The sequence below is a fragment of the Miscanthus floridulus genome, chromosome 2, assembly GCF_019320115.1.
Source record: "Miscanthus floridulus cultivar M001 chromosome 2, ASM1932011v1, whole genome shotgun sequence".
Classification (NCBI taxonomy): Eukaryota; Viridiplantae; Streptophyta; class Magnoliopsida; order Poales; family Poaceae; genus Miscanthus; species Miscanthus floridulus.
Window position 1 is genome coordinate 33,413,832 of NC_089581.1, and position 27,022 is coordinate 33,440,853.

Genomic DNA, 27,022 nt, shown 5'->3' on the forward strand with positions numbered 1-27,022 from the left:
CAGAAAGATTTACACCACATAATTCTTGCAAGGATGTGGACTACTATCATACTATGGCTGAGAGGATAACATGTCTTTCCTTATGGAAATGGTGAGAGCACTGTAGAAGCAACCATGAACTAGTGATGGGGTGTCTTCCTCCCAACCAAAATCTCCAATATATATCTTCAAGAGGGGCCAAAGCTTAGGTTTGTGTACCACAGTTTTCAGATCTTGCGCCCATGGAGGCAATAAACCTTAACAGCTAACACCGAGCCACCTGCAACGTGATCAAAGCACAACATCATATAGAGCCGAAGCAATCGAAAAAGAAACACGCATCAAGGCAGCAAGTAGTCAGACTAAGAATCCTCTTCCCAACAAAGTGTAGTAATAAAACCAAAAAGAGCTTATATATATAAAAAATGAATAATGGCTCCGAAAGAGACAAATCCCTTTTCCGCTGTTACCTTTTATTCCAGGATTTTTTCTCTCCATATTTCGCTTGGGATTCCCCTGACACGAGAGCTCTACACAAGGAACGAGGTAAGACCGAGAAATGCGCTGTGCAAACAAAGTTGAGAGCCCTACTGAAAAGTTTTGGGGATCTTTCTACGGTGCCTTCTCCTTCTCGGCTAATGGGGGAGAGGAACTCAAGAAGACAACTGACCCCGCTCCTCTTATTTGCTCCTCGGACATACATCGTTGGGTTGGCGGCGAGCAGGGATGGGCCGACGCGTCGCAGAGGCTGTACGGGACCGAGATGGAGGCGGCAGGGTGGTGGCGGCGAGCGTGACGTGGAGCCCTGGAGGAAGTTTTTTTTATCGGGTAACGCGCATAACTCACAAGCTCCACGCTCCTGTCACACCTTCGTACACACCTAAAAAAGAGATTGAGAGACATTTTCTAGAAAAACCAAGAAAAAAAATACGACACCAGAGTTTAAATCATGATGGTAACGTCCCAATGTGGTAGCGTCCCATTGAACTGCGTACCCTAGACCATGACCCCTTTTGCCCCTGGAGGAAGACGTCGTGAAGAAGAGCGGGTGGCATTCGCAGCCTCGCAGTCGCAGGGCAAAGTCGGTGTGGGCCGTGGGCGGCAAAATTAGGAATACGTACGGTCGCGTGGCGGCTCTGCAGGGGCACCGCACGCCACGAGACTGACACCACCACCACCCAGGTTGTGACGCTTCCCACGGGGCATATCACCTTCACCTACACGCATGCAAGCTCATAGCCATCGTCCATTGCAATTCGCAAGCGGCGAGCCTCGGTGACATTCATGACTTGCTTCCGAACTCGAATTTCCCTAACCAGGCGAAAGGTCCTGGACGCAAACCACAACTTAACTACAATTTCACACAGGATGACAGGATGTAGACCAATCCCAAAAACAGAGTTACACATAACTGTACATCATTTCACAATGCCTTGAGGAAACTAGTGGCCGCTTGTCATACTGTTTCAGCGAACGAATAATATGGCTTTTTAGTAAAGTGAACATGGCCTGCTGTACACCGGACTACATTTGGCAGTTTGACCCCTCGTGCGAACATCACATGCAAAAACTTGTACGGGCCAAATGCTAAAAAGGGGTACAGAAAAAGAAACAAGAATTCTTGCACCCATGACTCCAGAAGCAGCAAAATGGAACATGTTTGTCTTCCCTTTGGGAAAGGCCACATCTCCAGCTGCTGTGCCGCTCCGCCCCTTGCGGCTTGAGACAGCTTGCTCCACGCCCTTGATCACCTCCAGGATCATGGCTGCCGTGATGAAGCTGCCAGGGATGGGTGTGCCAACCGGGCCTGCTTTCGGGAGGCATGCACAAGCCATTAGGGGTTTCCGGGGATTTGAGAGTGAAGGATCAATGATTCCCTACATGAAGTAAACAACAGCTCAGAAATAACATTGGGAGAGAAAAAGAACACAAGGTAAGAGCAGGGTTTTTTTTGTTCAGCGGCAATGTGACCTCATGATCCTGTAACCCTTGATGTAAACGTTTTCACGCAATAGATAGGCCTACCAAAAGGCCCAGATCAATGAACAAAACAGAAAATTTCAGGTGCACGCCCCCCCCCCCCCCCCCCCCCCCCCAAGCGCACGCGGCAGTGCCCACCCATTGACCATCAAAACCGGAGCATGAAATGTAATCAGAAAAGGATTACAAAAATCTTTGCTATATGAACGAGGCACTGGCATAACCAAAGGCTGAATCTATTTCTCAGGTTTACCCTTTTCTAGTGGCATAAGAACACGATGTGTAGTTCGCTGGAAAACAGATGTGCAGTCAAAAAGGATCACCTGAAGACGGTTGAGAACATATGTATACTTGCCCCAAAGTTCTGGTCTACTTTCCACGCGGGACAGGTTTAGCACCCGATGGATACACCAGACACCAAAACTAACAATCAGGGAAGCCCGCCAAACACAATCATCTCCGCAATTGGGCGCTCTGTGCACAGAATTGGTATCTCTGTCATCATTGGTTCCTTCCTGTGAAACTCTCTCGGCTTCAGAGACTTGATCAATTAGATTTTCATCACAACCGCCGTTCTGACTAAACAGCCACTCTGATCCTTCCAGCTTCAAGAGCTTCATGATGCCAAATCTAAGAGACTTAAGAAGTTCTGCCTGAAACTGTGTGTAAGAGAAATCATCCTTCATGGCACTACTTGCTCACCGGCCAGTGTTCACCTCACTCCTATTCAACTCTGAACTTGACACACCAAATAATTGTTCAAATGGCTGTTGGGACCAAAGGGATTTGGTTTTGGTGTACGTGCCTGACTGTGTAGAGAGCATATCTCTCTGAACATTATGTTGTGACAGCTCAGTAAGTGGAGATGATGGCCTGACTGCTAAGTCCACATACCGTGATTTTTCAGATGCCAACCTACTCAGGTATGCTAGATTTGCAGCAGGACCACCCAAATTTGCTTCATTCAACAAAGCATCTCTGCTCGCAGCAATTACCGCAGATATGTCAGGTGAACTGTGATACTTCTTTGAGTTAGCAGATGAGCCAACACTCTCACTCCCACCAATGGAGATAGGATCATAGTAGGATCTTTCCGCTGCCATTGTACTTAAGCGGTTCAATGTCGGGCTTTGCAAAGAGCTATCTCCAAATGAACCAAGGAGATTATGGGTATGAGCATTCATCGCAGAGCCAGTATAGTTGGGAATAGCAGATTCAGAAGATCTAGGAGGTTGCCATGGGTCCAGTGGAGTGCTATGATTTCGACTTGCATTTATCCCTTGCAAATAGTTTGCTAGCTGATACCCATGAATGGTAGCCGGCTGATAAAACTGGTTACCGGAGTAAGATGGAGTATGAAAATTTGAATATAATTTAGCATTTTGCTCAAGGAGGGTTCTGCCTGAACTTGGAATATCTCTGTTTGGTAAATGCATGCTTTGAGACCATGTTGGTGGACCCATGGTACCCATCTGCAGACCGATACCCGTGTCTTGATTAGAGATATCTTTATCATGAGAATCCCATGTGTTCAATACAGTAGCTGACCCAGGCATTACATCTCTCATCGTTGAGTTACTGGAAGCTTCAATTGATAGGCTATCTTTCCTCACAGCAGAACCTTTTAGTGTTGGCCTCTTGTGTAAGTTTACCATGATAATAAAAAAGTTGCTCCCAGAGCTCATCAAGAATTTCTGTTAACTGTCTCCTTGCTGCACGGCCCAAACCAGTGTTGGCCCACAGGATCACCGGCTCAGACGAGTGAACCACTCAGCCGATCTTGCCAAGCACCCGCTAGTGTTGTCGAGCACCCACTAGCCGTGCCGACCACGAGTAAGCGTTGTCCGTGCCACGCACTATGACCAGAGCTAGAAGAAGAAGGGAGAACAGAGCAAGCACGCACAATGCAAGACAACTAGCATTGGCCGAAGCCCTGTCTGTATGATGGCAAATCTGAACTCTCTTTACTGAGTTGTCATGGTAGGCTATTTATACAACTCTATCTATCTAGTCCTAGTACAGCGCACATGCTGCAACAGTAACTAGATAACCTGACAGGACTGACTCTGCGCCGGCCACTGCCTGTTCCTACAGTGCTGCAGGTGAGCGGTGCGGCGCCTGCACCTGCAGCGCTACAGTGTCACAGCAGGGGGCCAGTGCGGCGCCGCCTTCCCTTGCTGTGTTCACATAAGGAAAACAGTGGATTAGCTAACAATCTTCCCCTAATCCTACTGCTAAACATTGTACCCCCTCCATGCCGATCATCTCCTTCAGCTCCGTGAGTCGAAGTCGTCCGAGCGGCTTGGTGAGGACATCCGTGAGCTGCCGACCAGTTTCGACGAACTCGATGACGATCTGCCCTCCATCGACACAGTCCCTGACGAAGTGGAACTTCACGTCGACGTGTTTACTCCGGTCGTGTAGAACCGGATTCTTCGCGAGGGCGATGGCAGGCTGGTTGTCCACCATTAGTGCTGGTGGGTGAGCTTCCACGCTGGTCAGCTCGCCCAGCCGCCGGCGTAGCCACACAACTTGGCACGCCGCTGTGGTCACTGCTACGTACTCTGCTTCGCACGTAGATAGCGCCACCATCTTCTGTTTCAGCGACAACCATGAAATTGGGGCTGACCCGAGGAAGACGAGCACGCCAGAGGTGCTCCGTCGTCCGTCGATGTCCCCCGCCATGTCTACATCGCTGAACACCGTGAGCTGCAACCTACTCCCGTCGGTCTTTGGGAAGATGATTCCATGATTCACCGTCCCCTTTACGTAGCGTAGTAGCCGCTTCACCGTAGCCCAGTGATCCTCTCTGGGATCCTCCATGAAGCGACTGACGTAGCCCATGGCGAACGCAATGTCCGGCATCGTGTGGACTAGGTAGCGCAGACCGCCGACGATGCTCCGGTAGAGTGTTGCATCCACCTTCGCCGCAGTACTGGCCTTCGTCAGCTTCAGCCACTCCTCCATCGGAGTCACACATGGCTTGCACTCCACCATGCCGCCCCTCTTCAACAGCTTGGAGGCATACGTGCTATGACCGAGCGTGAGTTCCTCCTTCCCCTGTCTCACCTCGATGCCGAGGTAGTAGGAGAGTGTGCCGAGATTGCTCTTTCAAAAACGAGCTGCCATCTCGCGCTTGAAGCTGTTGATGTCCTCCGTGCGCGCGCCAGTGACGATTAAGTCATCCACATACACACCGACCACGAGTTCCTCCTTCTCCTGTCATCGCGTGTAGAGCGCGTGCTCGGTTGCGCACCTTTGAAACCCAAGCTCGCCCAGCGTGGCGTTAAGTTTGCCGTTCCATGCTCGAGGGGCTTGCCACAACCCGTAGAGCGCCTTGCACAGTCGAAGCACCCTGTGCTCCTCTCCCTTGACGGCGAACCCTGGAGGTTGCCTGACGAAGACCGTTTCTGCTAGCTCGCCATTGAGGAAGGCCGATTTAACGTCCAAATGATGGACGCGCCAGTCCTTTGCTGCTGCCAAGGCTAGTAGCAAATGAACCGACTCCATGCGCGCTACTGGCGCAAAGACTTCCTCGAAGTCGATGCCCTCGCGCTGAACAAAGCCTCGGGCGACAAGGCGCGCCTTGTGTTTGACAATGGCGCCAAGCTCGTCCCTTTTGACCTTGTACACCAACTTCAGGCTGATCGGATGGCATCCTGGAGGTGGATCGACGAGCTACCAAGTCTCGTTTTCTTCGATCGCCTTCATCTCCTCCAGCATCGCCCGTCGCTAGTTTCCATCGCGCTCGGCTAGCGCGAACGTGGGTGGTTCCTCTGCACTGACGAGTAGCAGCTCTACGTCGTTGAGCAGCCTACCCGCCAGACCTGAGGGACCTATGCCGCCGCCGATGTCATCTAGCCTGCGGAACCTCAACTCCTCACCTTCGTGGTAGGCGTCCACAAACTCAGTGATGTCACTTGGAGGTGAGGCGAACTCGATCAGCATCGATGGAGTTCCCTTTTCCGTCGGAGTGCCCTGCATAGCACCTGAAGTGCTCGGCACCGCTTCTGGACAGCTCGTCATTACTCCTACAGTGTTCGGCCACACTGTAGGAGTGTCCAGCCTCAGTCTTGGAGTGGTTGGCACCACTGCAAGACGTCTTGGCTACGCCATGGGAGTGCTCGGCACCCGTTCTGAAGTGGTCGCCACCTCTTCAGACCCTCCTGGCTCCACTCCTGGCGTGCTCGGCATCCCTCTAGAAGTGCACGACACTTCTCCCGGAGTGGTCGGCATCCTTCCTGAAGTGCTCGGCACTGCCCCAAAAGTGCTCGACTCTACTGTTGATGTGCTCGGCTCTCCTTCCAGAGTGCTTGGCACCTATTCCGCAGTGTCTCCATCATCGTGGATGACCAAGTGCTCGACGACGAAGGTGCTGGGGAAGCCGCCAGCTTCCCCCGTGCTCGGACTGCTCTAGTCCCAAGCCGCCTCCTTGTCGAACACAACGTCGCGCGAGACAAGCACTTTGTCTCTGCGTGGGTCGTAGAGCCGGTATGCCTTGGTACCCTCCGAGTAGCCTAGGAACACCATCAGTGTGCTCCTGTCCTCCAGCTTGGTGAGGTTCGGCTTCATCTTCCTGACGTGGCCGATGCAACCGAATGTCCGGAGGAATGACACATTCGGCTTGCACCCGTACCAAGCTTCGAACGACATCTTGCCCGTCAGGGCCTTGGTCGGAGCGCGGTTGAGGATGAACACCACCGTGGTCACTGTCTCTCCCTAGAATTTTGCCGGCATCCCTTTGGCCTTCATCATGGATCGGGCCATGTCGACCACCGTCTGGTTCTGCCTCTCCACCATGCCATTCTATTGTGGTGAGTACGACGCGGTGTGGTGTTGCCCCACACCCTGATTCGCGCAGTACGCAGCGAACTCCACCGAAGTGAATTCACCACCGCGACCAGTCCTCAGCACGCGGAGCTTCTTGCCGCTCTCGGCCTCCGCGCGCGTCTTGAACTTCTTGATCGCCGCCGCCGCTTCATCCTTTCTCGTTAAGAGTTGCAGCCAGATGTAGCGACTACAATCATCCACAAGTAGGAGGAAGTACCGCCGACCACCGCATGTAGCAGGCGTGATCGGCCCGCAGAGGTCGCCGTGAACAAGCTCGAGAGCTTCCTCCACGCGATACTTGGCTGCCTTTGGGAAAGGTAGCCTCCTCTACTTTCCGGCCAGGCAGCTGTCACATAGCTCTCCTCGATGCTTAATGTGGGGTAGTCCTCGGACCATCTTCTCCAGCCGACCAAGCGCGTCGAAGCTGAGATGTCCGAACCAGGCATGCCACATCCATGGTTCCTCGGAGTGCCTTGCCGCCAGGCACACCGGCTGCTCTACCTTCAGGTCGAGCAGGTACAACCGGTGCAGGGACCTCTTCACCTTAGTAAGAAGTCGCTGCTTCTGGTCCCTGATCCTAAGGACATCGTCCTTGATCAGAACCTCGCTACCGCGCTCATCCAGCTGACCAATGCTGATAATGCTGGAACACAGCTGTGGGATGTAATATACATCCGTTAGCGCGCGGTGCTCCCCGTTCTGACATCTGAAGATGATGGTGCCGTGCCCTTGGATAGCCACCCTTGAGCCGTCACCAAACTTCACCGAACCGATAACATCGTTGTCGAGCTTGGAGAAGGATTCCTTGGAGCCCGTCATGTGGTTGCTGACACTGGAGTCCAGATACCACCGTTGCTCCTGGTTGACGCCCACATGCCCAAGGTGAACTTGGGCACGTGGTTTGTCGAGGTTGACGGTCTTCAGGGCCTTCTGAGGTCCTTCCACCATCGTCGCCTCTTCCCTCTCCTCAGCCTCGACGTCGTGTAGTGCACAGAACGTCGCCATCAGGATAGTGGCCTCATCCTCATCATCGGCTTTCGCTAGGTGAGCCTAAGCCTTCTTCTCCTGCTTGCGATTTGGGCACTCCCGTGTCCAATGGCCCATCTTCCCGCAACGCCGGCAGGCGTTGGGGTCGACTTGCTTCTTCTCCGAAGAAGCCTTGTCGCAGTGCTTGCCCTTGCCACCGTGACTGGAGGAGGCTGCCTTCCCGGAGTTCCTCCGAGCAGCCCACTCCTCTTCTGTCAGCAGGAGTTTCCCGCTGTCCTTCGTTGCTGTCGCCTGCTCCAGGTGCTCGTCCACCGCCCGCAGACGGCCTGTCATATCCTCAATGGTGAGGGTGGACAAGTCCAGCATCGTCTCTATGGAGAGCGCGATCTGCATGTACTTTGCCAGAATGGAGTGGAGGTACTTAGAGACCGCCTCTTCTTCGTCGATGGTGACACCATGGCTCTTTAGCTTGCTGATGAGCGTCTACAAGCGGAGGTAGAAGTTCTCCACCGTTTCACCATCCTTGAACTTGAGGAGGGCGTACTCCTGCTTCAGAAGCTGGGCCGTCGCCTTCTTTGCGCGGTCGGAACCGACGCGCATCGCCGCAATAGCCTCCCATGCCTCCTTAGCCGAGCTCTTCGCCCCCAACGATTCCCTATACTCCACCGGTACAGCAGCGAGGATAGCCTCCAACGCTGACATGTCATCCTCTTCATTGTCGGTGCCCTTGTCAACAGCATTCCAGAGCCGTCGGGCTCTGAGCTTGACCTTCATGGTTACCGACCACTCTCCATAGTTGGTGCGAGTCAGCGTCGACCAACTGGTGCCGCTGACCTCCCGCACCGTGCGAACAACGACCTCCTCTCGTGGCTGGGCAGCCATAGCAGTGCCACTGCTGTCGCCCAACTCCGAACTGCCCGTCATCGCCATCGGTTAGAACGGCGACGACACTCGTACGGCTCTGATACCACTTGTTGGCCCCACAGGATCACCGGCTCAGGCGAGTGAACCACTCAGCCGATCTTGCCAAGCACCCGCTAGTGTTGCCGAGCACCCACTAGCCGTGCTGACCACGAGTAGGCGTTGTCCGTGCCACGCACTATGACCAGAGCTAGAAGAAGAAGGGAGAACAGAGCAAGCACGCACAATACAAGACAACCAGCGTTGGCTGAAGCCCTGTCTGTGTGATGGCAAATCTGAACTCTCTTTACTGAGTTGCCATGGTAGGCTATTTATACAACTCTATCTATCTAGTCCTAGTACAGCGCACATGCTGCAACAGTAACTAGATAACCTGACAGGGCTGACTCCGCGCTGGCCACTGCCTGTTCCTATAATGCTACAGGTGAGCGGTGCAGCACCTGCACCTGCAGCGCTACAATGTCACAGCAGGGGGCCAGTGCGGCGCCGCCTTCCCTTGCTGTGTTCACATAAGGAAAACAGTGGATTAGCTAACAACCAGACTGTTTTGAGACGAAACCACTGACATTACCAGCATCAGTATCATCTCCACCATCTCCCCTGTTCAACATAAGAGATGGTGGACCACCAGAAGGGAAAGAAGGTACCTTACCCTTATAGGACTTGTCAAATTCCAAATCACGTGACACCTCAGAATTTTTCTGTGCGCCAACATCTGGTTCCACTTGAACAATCTTCTCAGTCGCGCTCTTCACTTTGATGTTCTCTGCAGTACTTTGTTCTACTATGGTGTCAGTACAAACCTTTGACATTGGCTCTGTCCAGTCAACCTCAACAAATTTTGGCTCATCGCGGAATGCAGACAGTGAGAGGCGAGATTCAGGATCAACTGCCCTATGAGATGTTGGTTCTTGAGCATCATGATAAGACTCTGTAGCGGTATCAGAACACTCGGTATGCTCCAAAGCTGATTTCTGATGACCTTCAAATGAATCCCTCGGAACAACAGCAGCAGACGACCACTGAACTTCTTCAAGGGGAACACTTTCTAGAGAAGTCTCTTCTCTATAGTGAGCAATGTTCAATGCTTCACTATGTGAGCGCACAGACAACTCCTCGTTTTCAGCTTCATTACTTGCTGACTTTAGTGGAGTAACATCAAGGAATAGCGTAAAAGCAATACTTGCAAAAGAAGTTAGGACTATGACAATATATGGAAGCAAAACAGGGCCTCCGGTGTTTCCTTTGAGGTTGTTTGTCCATGTGCTATCACCAAACAGGATTTCCGCCACAAAAATGATATTTGTAAACAGCATAAGAAGAAATGCAAGAGTGGCAAATATTTCAACATGTAAAGCTATCTTGTAGCTGCCCATGATTAATCTTGATGAGGAAACACGGATAAGGGGGATAACAGCTGAAGGAAGGAACATAGCCTGGATAACTGGACAGAGAAGAAGTAACTGATATATCCCTTCAAAACCAGCGACCTTTGCACAGTAGATACAAGGAATGATGGCGACACCCTTAAGTAGCAGATGATGTGCAGAATCTGGCAGTTTAACACCAAAAATGTTCTTTATAATCACATCACTACCAATAATAGATGTCAACGAGATGATGTGGCTTGAGAAGATTAGGATCACTAACAACACAACTGGCGCCACAGGACTCGCAAACATCTGCAGAAGACAACAATACATGAATTTAGGGGGTGTTTGGTTTCCTAGACTAAATTTTAGTCTATGTCACATCGGACGTTCGGATGCTATTTAGGAGAACTAAATATGAGTTAATTATAAAACTAATTACACAGATGGAGACTAATTTCCGAGATGAATTTATTAAGCCTAATTAATCCGTCATTAGCACATATTTACTGTAGCACGACATTGTCAAATCATGGACTAATTAGGCTTAAAAATTTCGTCTCGCAAATTAGCCACAATCTGTGCAATTAGTTATTTTTTTCGTCTATATTTAATACTTCATGCATGTGTCCAAACATTCGATGGGATAGGGACTAAAATTTTCCTGTAGGAACCAAACAGCCCCTTAGTAGCTTCAATGAAGAATCCATTCTCAGAGTGACAGTGCTGTTCTTAGTTTCCGTGCTGTTACAGGCTGTGTAAGGGTGACAACATAAACAAGATTACACCCCGTCCCTCCCTCTTCTCGTGTGCCAGATGGCCTGCCCAAGCCGACATTACACCTTCCTTGAATGCAATGTTGAGCATACACAAAATCCTCAATTTTTAAGCTTATTGGTGAGTTGTTTAAACAATTTAAAACTCGATGAGCTCTTCCATTGTTATGACTGGCGTCACGTACCAGCGCCGGGGCCGACCAAGTGGCTAGGCCACACCGGCGGCAAGGGGCCTAGGTGCCCAGGATTTGTTATCTTTAGATATTATTTCTATTTCCTTAGTTATAGGATTAGATTGATTTGCTTGTATCGTTAAGGGATATAAATATTCCTGGAACCTTTGGAATTAAGCAAGCAAGGCAATATTTGTTGCCTGGCCTCAAGGGCCACCAACGTGACCTCCTCCTCCTGCTCTCTCTCACGCACGCCCTAGGGCTAGCAGCAGCAAGCCGCCGCCGCCACTCCCTCACGCTGCCACGGCTCCACGCCGCCGCCGGGAGATCAAGCCCCGACCTCCCATCTTCCATCCCTACGCACTACGCAGCCAGGGTAGGATCAAGGATCCTATCATCCATCTTCACCTCAAATTCAAATTACTAACTAAAAAATTGTGCATCAAAAAGTTAATCAGCCTTGCATGTGTGATTTGGAGCTTATTGGATTTTATTTGAATTTTTGAGGGAAGTTTGAATATGGACCTAACTAAAATTCAAACTATATAGTTTAAATAAACAGAAAACAGGATTCTAAAACCAAAACCCAGCTAGACCCACCTACATAATGTTTCTGGTCCAGCCATACCCCCCCCCCCCCCCCAGTTTCTGGTCCAGCCATACCCCCCCCCCCCCCCTCCACACACACACACACACAATCCTTGGACTGAGCCAGGCTGAAGGCCAACATCAGCTGACGCTCGCTGTGCCCCTCATCTCAAGCCCTGGACTAACACTGATGTTGACCGGCGAAGAAATGAAGCCAAAACAAACAATAGGCAAAGGTGCGTTTGAACGGCGGCCAGCACTTTGAACGTGCCGAACGGATATCGTATCATCTAGTGACAGTCAGTGCTGGGAACACACACCAGATGGTCCGGTGGTACTGACGATCAGGGGATGGCTAGACAAACTGGTCCCGAGGGAATATACCTCACTCTGATTTTCCTATCCGCCCTTGGCTTCCTTTACGGTTCGGTGAGAAACGTACCTGGGTGGAAGCTCCAACATAGACTAGGGGTGCGTTTTGGCAACTGATGCCATAGGATAAATTGACAAGTTTGCCCTCTAGCTCTTCCTCTTTGCTTACTGCATTTATTACTTCCTCTTGTGCTTTGATTGTGTGACCTTTACTTTACTAGATTATCTTAGGCTAGTTGATATGATTGGCTCTAGGTTCCAGAACTCTTTGTAGGTTTAAGGGTAAGTTAGAGCACACTAGAAAAACCTTAGATGCACATCATACTAGAACTAGTTTACAGTTTTTCTAGTGGTAGTTTTATTTGAGCCTTATGATTATAGTTTTAAATTAGGCACCGAATTCACACAACCCCTCCCCACTTGGGCATTCACAGAGACCTTTCACCACTCTCACGCGATGCTGATAGGTGGTGCCTGCATAGCATAGCATTGTCATCATCCTCTTAAAGCCACACTGATTTTCGCCTCTCGCCTCATGATGAGGATAGATCATTGCAACTGTTGGTCTTCAAGAGACGTTCCTAGTACAAGTTTGAGCACAAATCACAACTACAATCTTAGCAAGCAACTAGAACCTTATAAGCTTGAGCACAAATCACAACTACAACCTTAGTACAAGCTTGGTGGCTAGTGGTTGTGAGTCACAAGCACCAATGCTGTAAATCCAAACCTTGCCCTCCCACAAATCACAACTAACCTTAGCATCAAAGTGAACTGCAAGTTTTCCCCTATATTTGCACCTGCCAGGCCTTGAACTCATGACCTCTTCGTTATGATAACATATTGAATTCCATCACCAACTATTCACTCAAAAGTTTAGATTGCCGAGGAAAGGTGGGTGATGTGCTCTAAAGAATTTTAGAAAAAGGCAAAGGGATAAGGGGACATGCTATTTTCTGAGTTCGATTGCTGCCAGAAGAGTAAGGGTGTGTTTAGTTCGCAAAATGAAAATTTTTGAATGTCACATCGGATGTTTTGGGATGTCGGAAGGGGTTTTCGGATACTAATAAAAAACTAATTACATAGCTCGCCTGGAAACTGCGAGACAAATTTATTAAGGCTAATTAATCCATCATTAGCGCATGTTAGTTACTGTATCACTTATGGCTAATCATGGACTAATTAGTCTTAAAACATTTGTCTCGCGATTTCCAACTAAACTGTGCAATTAGTTTTTTTCATCTATATTTAATACTCCATGCATATGCCGCAAGATTCGATGTGATAGTTTGGGGTGAAAATTTTTGGAAACTAAACCAGGCCTAATAGGGAGTAGAACAAAGGACCTGACAATCTAACAGATATTGAACGAACCTGGTTCATTAACTCTATACCATCTTGATAGCTAACAAGTGTTATGTTACCGGATTCATCTGCTGCTGAGCTCAATAGAACATATTTCACAAGAAAACCCCCAGTAAATACGAATAATATAGAAAACAGGTGATCATGGAACAGAGAACCAAGGGTAGGAGCTAGAGATCTTCTTTGCACCTGCACATATGATAGCTGATTAACATACAATCAAATAAGTAGAGAGCAGATCAACAAAAATGGCCAGGTTTGTCAAAGTGGAATGCAGAGTACAAAAGTATAACAAAAATGGCCAGGTTTGTCAAAATGTGTTTTCAAGTATTTTTAAGGGAAGATTTTTTTAATGTTGTGTTAGTGATCATGCATTTCGAATATGCAATTAAATTGCATTCCAGTGAGATTTCGAGAGTGTCATTAATAATAACCTGCTTGGTTTATTTTTGGCCTTATCAGGACATTACTAATGATGAAAATCTGAGAAATGATGGTGGTAGGATGAGTATCAGAAGATTTTTCTCTGTTTTAGTGTCACTGTGAATCAAGTTATAGACTAACATGCCGCTACAAAATAGTGTCATTGTCGGTTACCACTATGACCAATAAATTGTGGTAGACTAATGATTCATGTGATGTGTTGCATTATATGAGAACACTGCAGATGGATACACATATGTGAAAATAGAATGTACGCGTAAGTTGCTTTCTACATGAAAGTAAAACCAGCATAATCGAAGCAATAATCCACTCATTCTTTTGGTGATAAGCATTATCTCACTATGTGTTCAGAAAAATTACTCCCCCGGTGGTATTATTTGATTGCTGAAAACATGAAACATTCTCTACAATAAGAAAATGCATCCAGCCAACGGAAAAGGCACATTACCTTAGTGGACCAAATGTAACTCTAAATGATATCTGACAATTGTGACTAATCTGAGCAAAAGTGTTAGAGCAAATAGGAATAGTACCACGTTGTCTACTAACGTGGGGTATTAGTCATATGCACCCTATATAACCAGCCCATGAGGCCCAACACAATATATATATCCAATTCCACCACTTATATTCTCCTACATGGTATCATTCGCCTAGGTTTAGATCCTAACCCTATCCGCCGCCGCTTCCGCACCGCTAAAGATGGCAACGGGTAATATCAGCGCGGATAGTGGCTTCGCACGCCCGCACCCGCGAGAAAAATCTCATGCCCGCACCCGCGCCCGCCACCCGCCATGGGCAGCAACCTGTGCCCGTGCCCGTGCCCGCGGGCACAGATTCATGCCCCTATCCGCGCCTGCCGGGTCGGGTGCCCGCGGTTACACGGGTTTTTTCTGCCCGTTGCCATCTTTAGTAATATCTGTGCGGATAGTGGCTTCGCACGCCCGCGCCCACCACCCGCCACGGGCAGCAACCTGTGCCCGTGGCCGTGCCCGCGGGCACAGATTCATGCCCGTATCCGTGTCTGCCGGGTCGGGTGCCCGCGGGTACGTGGGTTTTTTCTGCCCGTTGCCATCTTTACGCACCGCGTGCCCCCGGGGAGAGATCGATCTCCGTCGGGGGCAGCGCTGTGGCAGAACCACCTAATCTAATGCCTCCCAGGAGTACTTGTCTTCCATTAGACACTAAGTACTCAAGAGAGGACACTAAACTAGAAAAATCTCATGCCCGCACCCGCCACCCGCCACGGGCAGCAACCTATGCCCGTGGCCGTGCCCGCGGGCACAGATTCATGCCCGTATTCGTGTCCGCCGGGTCGGGTGCCCGCGGGTACGTGGGTTTTTTCTGCCCTTTGCCATCTTTACGCACCGCGCGCCCCCGGGGAGAGATCGATCTCCGTCGGGGGCAGCGCTGTGGCAGAACCGCCTAATCTAATGCCTCCCAGGAGTACTTGTTTTCCATTAGACACTAAGTACTCAAGAGAGGACACTAAACTACGCAGTTCCGTCGAGCACACCCCAAGGGAGAACTCGAAAATCCATATTTTTCTATCAGGATCATAAATAAGAGAATAAAGCTTACAACATTCTTAAGTCATTTCTTACATCACTTTATTATAGTAACAGAATATTACCTCAATTGATTATAATAGCAGAATATAACAATGTTATAAGAGTTACAGAGGAAGCAAAGATTAATTTAATGACATGGTGGAGTATTAACATAATGGACATTTATATACAAGAGCTGCTAGCAGATTTTATATCTTTTCTTATAAAAACCTTTCGTAAGGGTTATAAATAAACACTACGGTCATATCATGAAAGAAATCCTCTCTGAGCCCAATAGGAGGTTTCCACACACAAAGAGTCAGCTCTAAGTATCCTCCAATCACCTGCAACAGGGGAAATAAAACCCTGAGTACTCGATTGTACTCAGCAAGACTTACCCGACACGAGGAAAATAAAAGACTCCAAGGATATGCAAGGCTTATTTAGCTTGTGGGTTATTGCATCTGCGGAAGCGTTACTAAACGTGCGTCCTTATATTCAATTTTATAGCAGTCATCATTAGTTCAATAACTAACCATCCTATGTAAGCACCTATGCTACTTTCAAGCAGGTGGTAAGCAATCAAAACAATTTTATCACCTTTCAAGTTTCAGTTCTTACTACGGTGCTAGACCATAGCCACGTCATAACGTCTCATAGAAACGACGATTCGTGAACCAATGTATCCCAGCTGGGTACCCCGAAACACACGCTCCGTTTGTACTCCAGGCACAAACAAGACCAACCCATTTCACCCCTGTCACGAGGTCCAGGTCCCCGTCCAAACTTGGACTCCAAGCCCCCACACTTGAGACCCGGTCTCAATATGGTGCTTAGACCTCCACCTTTCCCCGCCTCCAATCAGTCAGTCCGAAAAGAGCCAGAACCCACGACAAGAGCGTAATGAGCATTTCCACTCCCATAAGCAAGTATGTGCTTAGGATAATAAGTCTGTGACCTGACTACCATCCACAGCAACGGACGGTCATCAATCGACACAAGTGGAACAAGTGCAATCCGAGCCTCGCTCGAATGCCTACCCAAGTCTAGATCCAAAGTACCATTCCGTCTGGTCTCCAATTATCCTTCATATATATTCCATGTGATAGTAATATAATAACAACAATAATATCTTTCCTATCTCTCTCGAGTGACAGGTAATCACTCGACTTCTACCGGATCCTATAGCATAGCAATCTACATGATCCTGACATACTAGTAGGACTCATACGCAATGGCCCAAAGTAGCCCAAGGCCAAGGAGGCCCGCGCACGACGGCGGCTTTGCAGAAAAGCCCCATGCTTTTAGATAATAACATGACTACTATGCATACTATTTCTACCATCAATAATCTTGCAACTAAACCCTCGGATGTTTTCACCTTTACCACAGGGAGGTCCCTGGGGATCCCCGCGCGCGCCGGCACGGTGACCGACGGCATAAGGCGGTTACGCCGGGCAACCTAGGCGGGCTACGATGGAAGTAAGGGGTTGACCATCATCTACAACTAAACGCGCAAGGATGGGTAGTGGTTAGGGACTCGGAGGCGCACTGTCGTGGGCTACATCAGCGAGTGGCTATCCGTGACGGCGGCGTGACTATTCTGGTGAGCCTACGCCCTCATGGAAAGGTAGAGATGGTGGAGAAGCATCAGTAGCTGACCGTGGTGTATGCCCTACTAACGGTTGAAGAAGGGGAGCACTGTGATGGTCTAGCCACGTGCGAGCCGCTGGGGCGGCGGTGCTCCAGGATAGACACCCATGCGTCACCACATCACCGATGAGTTCCCTGACCAAAATAGCATGAGCACCGGATGGAGGAAGTCAAGGTGAGTTCGGGGTTACGAGCAATTGAACTGTTATTAACCCTACAGGCCTTACCCCCAAGCCTACCGGCTCGACGGCGCACATGACCGACGGCGAGCAAAATCTAAAATTGGCCGCGGCTAGACCACCGTTGGACCCGACGAGAGTGGGGCGTCTAGCTAACTTCCTCTGCTTTTCACTGATGCGAGGAATTGAGCTGGGAAGCTTCAGGCTAGTGATTAAGAAAGGGGAAGGGAGAGTGGTGCACTGCCACCGCCACATCACGGGAGGTGGCCCCGGCAGAGGTGGCCCGGCCATGACCCGATGAGGCACGATAGTGTGGGGATATGACTGCACGAGCAAAGGACAGGCAGCGTGTCGGTTAGTGCTTGGACGGAGCCATTGAAGGTGTGCCCACGTGTGGCCACTCGCACGCAGCAGTACGGCGTCGCAATGCAATAAACTATGTACGACATCGAGCTCGGGCTTGGTAGGTGGGTTGTGTGGCTGGGAACAAATGCTACAGCGGCCAAGTGAGTCGGAGGGCATGGGACAGCGCCACGCGCAGCGGCGTGTGAAAGGTCCTAATATGGCTAGAGGGGGGGTGAATAGCCTATTTAAAATCTACAAATCAACTAGAGCAATTTGATTAGTATGACAAATAGCAAAATGCAAACTTGCTCTAGCTCTACAAGGGTTGCAAGCCACCTATCCAATAATTCTAGTTGCAATGATTACTAGGCACACAACTTGCAATGTTACTACTCACTAAGAGCTCTCAATCTTGCTACTCTAAAGAGCTCCACTAGATGAACTTAAAATAACAAAGCAAGCTCTCAATTCTAATTACACTAAAGAGCTTGCCACAACTAGTTTGCAAGAATATAAATGAGTGAGTAGGGTGATTATACCGCTGTGTAGAGGAGTGAACCAATCACAAGATGAATACTAAATCAATCACCGGGAGAATACCAAAGGGCAAGAGACAACCAATTTTTCTCCTGAGGTTTACGTGCTTGCCGGCACGCTAGTCCCCGTTGTGTCGACCAACACTTGGTGGTTCGGCGGCTAAGAGGTGTTGCACGAACCTCGTCCACACAATTGGACACCGTAAGAACCTACCCACAAGTGAGGTAACTCAATGACATGAGCAATCCACTAGAGTTACCTTTCGGCTCTCCGCCGGGGAAGGCACAAGACCCCTCACAATTACCACGATCGGAGCCGGAGACAATCACCAACCTCTGCTCAACGATCCTCGCTGCTCCAAGCCGTCTAGGTGGCGGCAACCACCAAGAGTAACAAGTGAATCCCGCAGCGAAACACGAATGCCAAGTGCCACTAGATGCAATTACTCAAGCAGTGCACTTGGATTCTCTCCCAATCTCACAATGATGATGAAACAATAATGGAGATGAGTAGGAGGGCTTTGGCTAAGCTCACAAGGTTGCTATGTCAATACAAATGGCCAAGAGTGAGAGCTTGAGCCAGCCATGGGGCTTAAATAGATGCCCCCATAAAATAGAGCCGTTGGACTACTCACTGCACTAAACACGGGCTGACCGGAAGCTTCGGTCAGATTGACCGGACGCTGGACCTCAACGTCCGGTTGTGCGATGCACACCACGTGTCCCCTCTCTTCAAATACTGAGCGTCCGATCCCAACGGTTAAGTGATGGGCGGACGCGCTGCTGTGAAGTGACCGGACGCTGGCCCCCCAGCGTCCGGTCGTTTCCAGTAAGCATCCATTCACGGAAATCCATGACACGACCGGACTCACCCGGCGTTCGGTCACTCAACGTTTCCTCTGTACGCCTCACATCAGCATACGTCAGCACTGACCAGACGCACCCAGCTAGCGTCCGGTCACTCTTCATGCCAGTGTCTAGTCACAAGACCGAGATACGTGCTCACTGCTGCTACTGACCGGACTCTGAACCCAGCATCCGGTCACTGCTCCACCAGCGTTCGGTCACTCTGTGAACCTCTGTCTTTTCTGTATAGGGCGCCGGTGGCACCGTCGGACTGTCCGCACTCTACGGGTGGACACTCCACCGGTGAAGTTTCTAACCCTTGCTCAAATGTGCCAACCACCAAGTGTGTCACCTTATGCACATGTGTTAGCATATTTTTACAAATACTTTCAAGGGTGTTAGCACTCCACTAGATCCTAAATGCATATGCAATAAGTTAGAGCATCTAGTGGCACTTTGATAACCGTATTTCAATATGAGTTTCATCCCTCTTAATAGTACGGCTATCTAACCTAAATGTGATCACACTCGCTAAGTGTCTTGATCACCGAAACAAAATGGCTCCTACTATTTATACCTTTGCCTTGAGCCTTTTGTTTTTCTCTTTCTTCTTTTCCAAATTCAAGCATTTGATCATCACCATGCCATCACCATTGTCATGATCTTCGCCATTGCTTCATCACTTGGAGTAGTGCTACCTATCTCATAATCACTTTAATAAACTAGGTTAGCACTAAGGGTTTCATCAATTAACCAAAACCAAACTAGAGCTTTCAACGTGGCTCGAGATAAGGAGGGCAGCAGGTGGGGCAACCGCGCAGCAGGGTGGCAGCGGTGGCCGAGGGGCGAGTGCCGAGGCCATCGGCCAGCAGCTGGCGTTGCAACCGAAGGTAGCCATGCCACGACCACGCCATAGCCAGGCCAATGGCGGCCACCATCAGCCTACCCACGCACGCGCGCGGCCAGAGGTATCCACGACGCGCACCGAACGCGGTGACCACATACTCCCAGCCGAATGGCCAGACACGTGCTAAGCACGAATTTTAAAGCGTCAAAACAAACCGCTTGGAGCTTGATTGAGATTAAAACAAGAGTTTAAGATTCTAGTAGCCACTAAGAGCTTCTCATCCGAGCAACGAGCATGGCCGTAGAGCGAGCATCGAGGGAGATGAGAGGTGCCAACAGGAGCTCGTCGCGCTGAACGCCAGTTCATGACCGAAGCCCGAAACAAGATCGACAGCGCGTTCTAACAAAGTTAGGGCAATTTCTGCGACGCCACGACAACCCCAACTCATGCGTAGATTTCACCATGCTAAAGTGCTCACTTAGAGGCAACTAACACTACGAATCATGGAGCTAGTGCTTAAGTGTTTTAGCTAGAATTCAATTGCTAAAATATCATTGTCTACCATCCTTTTCGGATTTAGAAAAGGGCAAGAGTTCAGTTAGAACTAAACAACCACTAACACTTTTGCCAGAATTTTTAAAATGTCTAAACCTTATTAATTTCAACCAACAAGCATTTCACACAATAGTCCATACTTCATACTAACCCATAGGAGCAAAATATTTAAGCACCTTTTAACTATTCTGCTCAATATAATTCACCAAAAATGGCATTTTGTACATAAATTCAATTTCTTATCGATTTAACGAAAAGTTCTAGTTTAGATTTTCGGATTCGATTTTTGAGCTCCCAAAACACTAGTTATCAATATTTATTTTCTAAAAGTTAAAGTTGCATTTCCATCTACTAAACCTGTACTTCAATTTTTATTTAAGTACTAAATACAAGTTATATTTTATTTTTGTTTATAGAAATTGTTTTTTGTGCTAAATAATTAAAACGACTTATCCCATTTTTCTCGTTAGAATTTTTATTAGCACTTTTACGCACCAAGTAAGTTAACTTGAATATTTATTTGAGTTCACAAAAGTGAGTCACATAGGATTCGCTTATCATTTCACGCGCGTTATAAATTTTTAAAACCCGAAAACTTGTTAGGCTAATCCTTCTCGGACCTAAATCTTGGTGCTAAACAAGCTCGTAACACCAGGGGTGTTACCAGCGCCACCCCTTTAGGCGCCGGATCCTATTGATCCTGCTGCCATCTTCGTCACTGTCAAGCAGCAGTTCGGGCCTTCTTGCGATGTCACGCTACATCGCCGGCCTCACCGTGCTCGCTATGGAGGACGCTGGGCGTCGCCCCCATCCCGCGCTATCGTGGTGGTGGCCCGGGCCAGGTTGATCCCGACACCGAGCCGCCATGGTGGCGGCCGACCAATCTGCGCCATCCTCGCGTGACCCCGGGTGACCGCGACCCCCCGTGCGCCCCGCGCCGTCCGACTCCCCGGCAGCTCGTGCCGTCGGTAGGGACGAGCCGCACCAAGGCGCACTGCCTACCAACGTGGGATGTTAGTCCTATGTATCCTATATAACCAGCCCATGAGGCCCAATGCAATATATATCCAATTCCACCAATTCTATTCTCCTACAAAAAGACAGCTAGATTACCTGAACAACTGATGAATGAACATAAAAAATATGTGTTATTACATTTCTGCCAAGAAGTGCCATCAGCGAATAAGCACTCTCACCACTCAACTTGGGGAACATCACATTCACATTGACTGGGACCTTTGGTTGACTGACTAATAAACCAAGCACAAAACAAAGAAGTGTAAAGCCTGCTATGCAGGAATTGAATGTTCCCGCCATCCTCCTGCCCTAGAATGAGCACAATCATAAAACCAGAAATATATAAGATATTAAATGTCATCTTCTTTTTGGGCAGATCTTTGGGTTAATAAATTGCCAGACAGATGATAACATATGGCAGCAGGTTAACTACAACACTTGAAAAACATACACCAGTGATAGGATCACCATATTCAAAAACAAGGTTGAACCCAACTGCTATGCCTGAAATCTGACAGCACCAAATGTTAAATGCTTAAAAGATGGGAACCGGTTACATGTGCTGGAAGTGACTAAAAGTAGTCTAATCCATAACATGAACATATGGACGTTCCATAATGAAGTGCGGACAGAAGATGAATTTGTCCAAAGTGTGCAGACATACCAAGGTTAGTTCCCCAATAATCAAGGACAGTCCTGCCTGAAGACCAAGAACAACATTTATCGTCTGACTGTACTCCTGGTGGCAAATCTACCATTCACGTAAAAGTATCACAGGTAAGAGGTTAAGAAATTCAGAAGAATATGCTGAAAATATGAAGAAAATGTATTTTTTTAGATAATGGATAAACATCCGGCCTCTACATCCGTAGATGTACACAGCCCAAAAATACAGAAAATGATAAAACCAAAAGAAAGCCAAGGTCTTATAACATGACCAAGACGCTAACTTAAACAATAAAATTGTTTCCATCCGTTATTGGATATCTCTAGAGCAATAACTTCTAATTTCTTGCTTATTGTCGAGAGCGCGTCCTTAGCTTGCTCTTCACGCTGCAGCTGGGCCCAGAAGCGTAACCAGTACGCTCCCCTGAAAATGACCTGCATAATAGAGTTAGATTTTATTTTATTAAAAACAACATCATTACGGCATCTCCAAATAGCCCAACACATAGCAGCCACTCCCACCCAAATCAAATTTCTAATCCTTTTATTTTGATTAGACAGCCAGTTACCAAACATGTGGCTGATTGATCTAGGTTGAGTTAAACTAGTAGCAAAGAAGATAATCCTCCAAATCATTTTGGCAATAGGGCAGTCCAGGAATAAGTGTTGAATAGTTTCATTCCCATTGCAACAAACGCAATTCTGACTCCCTTTCCAATTTTTCCTAGACAGGTTATCTTTGGTAAGAATGACACCTCTTTGTAGGAACCAGAGGAAAATTTTTATTTTTAGAGGAACTTTTATCTTCCAAATCTTCCTATGCCGAAAAGATGTATTTGTATCTATAAGGTTGAGATACATGGATCTGACTGAGAATGAACCTGAGCTGGTTAAACTCCATCTAAAATGATCAGATCCATTTATTAGTTCGACATGAGAAATACTTGCTACTAGACTAAGCCATTCTGTAAGTTTATTACCCACCAGAGCCCTCCTACAAGAAATATTCAGAGGGCTAGTGCTCATTATCTTTGAGACTGTAGCGTGAGGATCTCTCACAATATTATATAAAGATGGATAACGAACTTTCAGAGGCCTAGCACCTACCCATACATCATCCCAAAATCTAGCCGTGGTTCCATCCTTAATATCGAAAGAACCTTTTGCCAGCACCTCATCCTTGATATGCATGAGGCCTCTCCAAAAATGTGAATCATTTGGCTTTGCCGTGACCTGGGATAAACTTTTTGAATTTAGGTATTTATTCTGTAATAGCGTTTGCCATATGCCTTCTGTGTTCATGAGATTCACTAGCCATTTTGCTAGTAGGCATTTATTTTGCAGTTGTAAATTCAGAATACCTAGTCCACCTTGATCCTTGGGACGACAAATGATATCCCATTTGGCAAGGCGGTATTTATGTTTCTCTGAGGATCCTTGCCAGAAGAACCTCGACCTAAAATGATTGAGTTTTTTGATAACTCCTTTTGGGATCTCAAAGAAAGACATCATAAACATGGGTAGGCTGCTTAATACAGAATTAAGCAGTACTAGACGTCCCCCATAGGATAAGTATTTCGCTTTCCAGCATGAGAGCTTTTGTTCGAATCGCTCTTCAACTTTTCTCCATTCAGAATTAAGGAGTTGCCGGTGGTGCATAGGGATGCCTAGATATCTGAAGGGGTATTCCCCTGCTTTACAGCCAAAGAGATCAGTGTAGAAGGATTCCATTTCTTTGGCTGCCCCAAAGCAAAAAATCTCACTCTTGTGGAAATTAATTTTGAGCCCAGATAATTGTTCAAAGGCGCATAGTAAAAGTTTGAGATTTTTCGCTTGTTCTTGATCGTGGTCTAGAAACATGATGGTGTCATCTGCATATTGTAGGATTGATAAACCATCATCAACCAGGTGGGGGATAATTCCACTTATCTGCCCATCCGCTTTTGCTCTATTAATAAGAATAGCTAGCATATCAGCGACGATGTTAAATAAGATAGGTGACATAGGATCACCCTGCCGGAGTCCCCTTCTGGTTTGGAAGTATGGGCCAATGTCATCATTAATTTTAATCCCCACACTTCCTCCAGAGACCATATTCTGAACCCACCTACACCATTTAGGTGAGAAACCTTTCATACGCAAAGTCTGTTGTAAGAACGACCACTTGACCTTGTCATATGCTTTTTCAAAGTCAATTTTGAAAATGACTCCGTTTCTTTTCTTAGAGTGTAATTCATGGATGGTTTCGTGGAGAATTACCACACCTTCCATAATATTCCTTCCTGGCATAAAGGCCGACTGTGTTGGTTTCACCACTGTTTTGGCAACCGTATTCAGTCTATTTGTGCCCACTTTTGTGAATATCTTGAAACTCACATTGAGGACGCAAATTGGTCGATATTGCTGAATTTTTGTGGCATTTTGAATCTTTGGAATTAGAGTAATGACTCCAAAATTCAAACTGTAGAGATCGAGTGTCTCCAAATGTAGGTCTGCAAAGAGACAAAGAAGGTCCTCCTTGATAATTTCCCAAAAAACCTGATAGAATTCCGCAGGAAAACCATCTGGTCCTGGAGCTTTATTATGTTCCATCTGGAAGATTGCATCCCTCACCTCAGATTCGGTGAATGGACTAATTAAGATATCATTTTCTTCCGGGGACACTTGAGGAATATCTACAATATGATCCTCCTCAAGAGTGATAGCAGATTGTTCGGGGGACCCAAAGAGATTCTTATAATAGTTTGTAATATGGCTTTTGAGGCAATCATCACCAATTACAGCACCTTGATCATTTTCAAGTTTGTAGATATGCTGCTTTCGGTGTTTCCCATTAGCCACTAGATGGAAGAAACGAGTGTTAGCATCACCTTCCAATAGTGTTTTCACCTTGGCACGCTCATACCACTTGAGTTCCTCCTCTCTCAGCAGATTAACTAGACGTTCTTTTAAATAATGTTTTAAATTAATTTCTTGATCAGATAACTGAGAAGTCTCAGTTTTCTTGTCAAGAATTTCTAAGCGTCCTAGTATAGTCTTCTTCTCTTTTTTATAAGACCCGGCAGTATGTTTAGCCCATCCCCTCAGATACTGTCTGAGTCTGCGGATTTTGGATTGCCACCGCTCCAGAGAATTTGATCCTGAACAAGGAGATTGCCAGATATTTGCAACCATACCATAAAACCCTTCCCTTAATAGCCACCCTCTCTCAAATTTGAAAGGGTGATTATTTAACTGGTGGGTCGAGTGGCCAGTGCTAAGAACGAGAGGGGTATGGTCAGAGATATTTCTATCTCTAGCCTCAACTGTAGTGAGTGGGAATTGATTCTCCCATTCAGTGGTCACAAGGACTCTGTCTAACTTTTCAAAAGTCGGGTCATCTCCAGGTCCTGCCCAAGTATATTGGCGGCCTGACATGACAATCTCTTTAAGATCCAGAGAATCAATGACAGCATTGAAAAGATTAGGCCACTTATAGTCAAAATCCCCTGAGCTCTTATCTTCTCGCTCTCGCATTATATTAAAATCCCCTCCTATTATATAAGGAAGAGATTCTTTAGAGCAAGTGTTAGCTAGTTCTACCAGGAAAGCATTCTTGTTTTGAATTTGGGCAGGTCCATATACTGTATATAGTACGAACTTGAAGTCATTAGATTTGCACCGTAGGGTGAATTTTACATAAAAATCTCCCTCATCTATTGCTCCAATATCAAAAAAATTCAGATCAACCCCTAAAAGAATGCCCCCTGATCTACCATGAGGGGCCATGGTGTGCCAAAGAAACTCATGTCCCGCACAAAGATCTTTGAGGACATGATCTGGAAAGGATTCACGTCCAGTCTCGGAAATTGCAATAAAATTGATTTGCTCTTCCTTAACTAGTTCCCTCAAGTACCTATGTTTAGCCAAGTCTGCAAGACCTCTGCTATTCCAGAAAACTCCCTTCATTTTATAATGATTTTAGAAGGGGTTTTGGCCTTTTTAAGAAGTTTGACTTTGCCACGAATTTTGGCATTGTTATAAATCTTCTTTGTACTGACAGAGGATTATTTTCTTGATAAAATTACACATCAAACTAAAAGTTTGTTGATAGATGTGAATATCTAAAACGTACTTATCTTTTTAAGGGACAGCTATGAAACGTTTAAATATAATGGGCCTAACTAATGAACTATCATGTTTCACTGAGAAGAGCGCACACACATGTTTCTTTTTAGTCCAAGAGTTTTAAATGACAAGTAGTAATAGCATTACCACTAACCGTCCTCGGGACATGTGAAGACGAAACCCAGGATATGGTTAATCAAATCCCCCCTTCCCAAAATAAATAAACTTCTAGAGTTGCTCTAAGTCAAACTGATTTAAGTTTGACCAAATTTATAGAAAAATAGCATAAATATTTATGCCGCCAAATTAACATCATTAGATACATCATGAAATATATTTTCATAATATACTTATTTGGTGCCATAGGCAACGTTACTCTTTCCTATGAAGTCGGTCAAACTTAAGATAGTTTAACTTAAAGTGATTCTAGAAATTGAGTTATTTTGGGACAGAGTAGTACTTCTGTCTACTTGAAAATGCTTGCTTGGCAGTTGGCACACAGGTAAACCATGAAATCAGCATCCCAACTTACATATGAAACACAGAATTTCTGTTTATTTCTTGTATTATAAGTTTTCTTTTTATTTCTGGTATTATCAGTTAGAATCAGTGACATCACTGCAGAGTTGTTATGACAAGAGTTCTACAAAATAGTAAAGCAAGAAACACTCACTATACCCGTACCTCTGTAAGATTCTTCCCAGTGACCATGCCAATACAAATTGATTGATACTGAAATAGGATGGCTGAGAAATTGAAAAGCAGCACCAGCAGCACTTGATCATACCCAAACCGAGATCCAGCATCCACAGTCGCCAACCACTTTCCAAGGTCAATATACCCCATTGAAATCAGTAGTGTTGGCCCAAGGGTACGGAACAGATTAGGCCGACCATCCCCAGCGGCCAGAGATTCTATACTGCGCACACCGATCAT

The 27,022-nt window shown here is 47.1% G+C and overlaps 1 pseudogene; it reads right to left on the minus strand.

Annotated features, from left to right (window-relative positions):
• Positions 1-206: 206 nt before the first annotated feature.
• Positions 207-27,022, minus strand: LOC136536310 (protein ETHYLENE-INSENSITIVE 2-like; annotated as a pseudogene).